This window comes from Centroberyx gerrardi, chromosome 17 (genome assembly GCF_048128805.1).
Source record: "Centroberyx gerrardi isolate f3 chromosome 17, fCenGer3.hap1.cur.20231027, whole genome shotgun sequence".
Taxonomy (NCBI): Eukaryota; Metazoa; Chordata; class Actinopteri; order Beryciformes; family Berycidae; genus Centroberyx; species Centroberyx gerrardi.
This window is the reverse complement of record NC_136013.1, coordinates 5,322,571-5,327,013: the sequence shown is the minus strand read 5'-3', so window position 1 is coordinate 5,327,013 and position 4,443 is coordinate 5,322,571.

The following is a 4,443-nucleotide window of genomic DNA, read 5'->3' as shown; positions in this document are numbered from 1 at the left end:
TCGTTTCCAACAGGAAATCGACGAGAAGGAGAAGTCCAGTTGGTGAAACCTCTTCTGCGGCGTCATCACTTGGCTTATAATCAGTGCGCATCCAGGGCAATTACAGTCCCCTGATGGCAGAAATGGGGATCTTTTACGCACAGACTGTAATTTCAGACTGTAAAAATAACAGTTAATCAACGTGTTCGTTTGTTGTAAGGTCGCCATAAGCATATGCTAGATGGGTCTCTGAAAGGTTTATTCCCACTTTGCTCTAACCAACGCATCATTATCATGCTCCCCCACTGGTGCGCTCTCAGTATCGAGTATCCATGTAATGCCAGGGTAAACATCCAAAGTCATCCCCCTTGAAAGTTTTTGGCCTTCATATAGCCTAATGGAAAGACAGTGTTATAATTTTTAGCTGAAAATAGGTCCCAAATGTTACCTTATTTTGTCAGAAGGACTCTGGATTGTATGTATGTCAGGACTGAATTGAAAATAACAATAATCATATTGAGGCGGCCACAAAGGGCAATCTAATTAGTCCCTGAAGTTACATTACATTGCATTACATTACATCATTTAGCAGGAGTTGATCACTCATTCATGTGATGTTAGATTTACAGTGAAGAAAGCAACCAAGAATTACACAGAGGGTCTTTGAGACTCTATCACGCTCCCATGCACATCATGTTAACCATCACTTGAATATGACAGAGAGATAAGTGATTATTTTGGGTTTTTAAGAGGAAACCGCCAGAGCCACCACCAAAGCTATGTTTAGGGAGCTGCCATCACATGTTTCCCAAAAAGTTTTCCCCTCCCCTCTCTTTTGGGGGTGAGGTTTTTCAAAACACAGTGATCCCAACTTATACTCCCCTTTGAGAAGAAACACCCAAAGAAACTGCAATTGTGGAGAGCCTGGCATTATGTAAAAATATGCATTGGGTGTAATCTGTACTCTTCTTGCACTAACTTTCTACTGTTTACTTGTATGACTTGCTATTCATTCAGAAGGGGTGTGTGAAGGAGCCATGGTGGCCCCAAGATTTTCTTCACATGTAAACAAGCCAGAGAAAACCTTTTTAACGCCACGCATAGCGTCACACAAACCAGGGGTTTGTTTGTCTGGTTACAGTGAAATATAATTTTCCTTGTTTGGGAACACATGCTTAGAGCCAGACAGCATAAAGGCTGATGGGTATTCACAGAAATCACTAGAAATGTTGAACTTACAGCATTTCAGATAAGTTGCACAACCTCCCAGAAAGACCTAATAAAAAGTGAGAGTTGACCCCAAAATGAAAGTTCACTCATTATCTATTCACCCCATTGTCGAAACTCCATTGAAGTTCGTAGGACCACCAAACACACCCGAGAGTTGTATTTTAGCCTTCTCCCAAACTAGTTATTAATAGGCCATCTTTTTACAGCTCAAAAATGCATAAAGTGTCCATCAAATTTCTCCAAACAGCTTGTGCAGCATAATCCATAAGCATAAAGTGTTTTGTAGCCAAATGGTTGCACTGTGGGTCCAAAAGTGGAATATTTACCTTATTACCTCCTATATTTTTGCGCTGTAGGGTGCACATGCGACCAAATTTAGGAGATAATGAGGTAAATATTGAACCTTTAAATCCACAGTAATTGTTTGGCTACAAAACACTTACGGATTATGCTGTTTGGAGAAATTTGATGGACATTTTATGCTATTTTTGGAGCTGTAAAAAAGATGTCTCCATTAACTTTAATAGTTTGGGAGAAGGCTGAGATGGAACCATGGAGGCTAACTCGCTGTGTGTTTGGTGGTCCTACAAACTTCAATGGAGTTACGACTGACATGGGGGTGAGTAGATAATGACTGGATTTTCATGTTGGGGTGAACTATTTCTTTAACAGTTGACAATGGCATTCACATGTATAGAGCCAGCAGGGTCAGCCATCTCTTTTGCCCATGACTGCTGGTACAATTTAGTTTTTGAACTGCTGAGCGAGCGATTTCAACCCATTTGGGTCAACCGTCTCATTAGCTTATTGTTGAAAATGAAGTGAGGTTGGAAATAATTGGGTGTAATGCTGTAAACTAGGTCTAGGCCTCGAGTGTATGTGACCGTAGTTCTGATCAGTGTTGAGAGCTGGTGTGTGTGTGTGTGTGTGTGTGTGTGTGTGTGTGTGTTTGGGGGGAGGGGTGGGGGGGTCTGGCACATCACCAGAACTTACTGTTGGATCTTCTCAGAGTGTCATGGGCCTGATTCAGTAAAATATCTGTGATCATAACCCCGATGACATTCCTGCTCTCCCCACCCTTTCCTCTAACATCCAAGCTAGGTTTCTGCACAGGTGCTGACCTGAAGAATAGTTACATCACATCCTGTCTTGGAAAAATCCCACCAAGTTGTTGATGATGCAGAACACCTCCAACACGAATCATAATCAGGTAAGCAAGTCAAATGGAAAAGGTTGAGCGTTTCCTCTCTCAATCTGTTCTTGCTGAATGAATACCTTGTCACTCTTGCTTTCTGCTGTCAAGAAATCTGCAGAGGATTTGCAGAATTTACCCAGTTAAACATATTCAACATTGACAATACTTTATTGGGTTTATTTTGACAGGGATGATGCACATCAAGCCACATTTGCTTTGCTCCGTCTTTGATCTGTGATCCAGAATAGAGGCACCTTCAAGTCTTCCATCTCAAAGGTCGAGGGCGGGGAGGGATAATCAGACATTTTTAGCACTTTGATTCTTCAAAGCCAAAAATAGGTGACCACCCACCTCTTCTGGCCACTCAATAAGTAAAGATAATACCCAAAGGCTGTCGTCAAATAAAATCTTTATAAGGGCAGTATAACCTAGCTGCCAGGCATGTTGTTGTTGTTGGTTTAATTATAGAAAACTAATGAGCACAATGCTCTATGTGTAAACTATGGCCACTTTGAAAAGCCCCTTTTCAACCAAATTCCACATTTTCCACATCCACATTTCTTTGAAACCTCCAGTTTTGATTCCTGGTCATTATGTCTACCCATGGCTTTAAAAGGAGCACTAACCCACAGGATTTAAGTTAACATTCAAATTACGTAGCTTTACATCCATCCCCTCCTGCCCTAAAATGTACACTTACGCTCACTCAGACATAAAAATACACTTTCTATACGTTTAGGAAAACAGCTGTGCCCAGTTTAGCCTTCATGCCCGCCCGGTCCTTTAAAATCTTCCGTAACATGCTGTTTTTTCCAACCACTGTGTCCAGTCCTTTTCCCAGCAAACCCAGGTTACATCCACCTATACAGCCAGCCGCCAGCACTGTTTCCTTCCTCTGCTCTTCTCTGGAGCTTCAGAGCTGCCGACTGAGCTTCTGTGCCTGTCGCTCTTTAGCTTCAAAGGCATACTTGGTGTCCTGTAGCTGCTCTATAATCTCCTTGGCTTCCTTCATCTCCACGGCGAGCTGGTTGTATTTCTCCACCAGCTCTTGGTTCTCTCTCCGGAGCTCCACCACCAGCTGGCTCAGCTCCTCGCTCTGCTTCCCGCAGTGCAACTTCAGCTGCTCCATCTCCGAAAGCGTCTCCTCCATGCGCTTCACCAGGCTCTCCAGCTTGTCCTTAGACATCTTATCGCAAACTTTTTTTTTTTCACTTTTCAGAGGGCGGTTGTTCTTCTGGAACAAAGTGGGCCTGACTGTCGGAGCTGTGGTGGCTGTCTCCTTTCGCCTTTACCGTTGAGTGAGTGCGTTTGTTGCCTGTCTTGAGTGATTATTTAAGTCTAATCCTCAATTCCTTGCATGTCCCACATGGAGCAGCCATCCTTCCCTGCCCTACGCCCAGTAATCCCCTTAGCAGAGCTATCCTGGGAAACCTCTAATGCACACAGGTGTGGCACAAAGCCGTAACGTCATCTACCCCCAAGTCCATTCTATCTACAGAGGATGAAAGTGATTGACAGATTAGACTACTTCATCTTGTAGTCTCATTCACTTGTCAGTAAACAAGCGTATACTTTTATTAAGAAACGTGACGTGTGATGATTCAAATTTCTTTTGAATGGGAATTCTTCACCATTGGCAAAAACATTTCAACCCTGAGCAAGGGTTAATCTCGTCTGGGAAACCAGCCCAATGAGTCTCAAGTACATGGCGTAACCTAATCTGGACAGAACAGGTGTCTGGAATCGATGCAAGAGAAGCCTTATGGAATTAACTCTATAATTCTGTGCCAGCCGAGCTACAAGACTCACATGCCAAAGCGAGGCCTCACTGGGGACTCGTTAGGTAAGTCACAGTATGGGGCTAAACATTCTGGGTAAACTGCCATACTGTGACACTGTCGTGGCCTGCGAGGCCAAACGGTCCCCATGGCGACAGTTAATGCGTCCAGCGCTCTAGGCGACATGCCAATCACGCCGTTAGCCAGTTGGCATCGGGGCCGGGCGAGGAATGCCAGTGTACCAGTAGGCCATGGAATTTC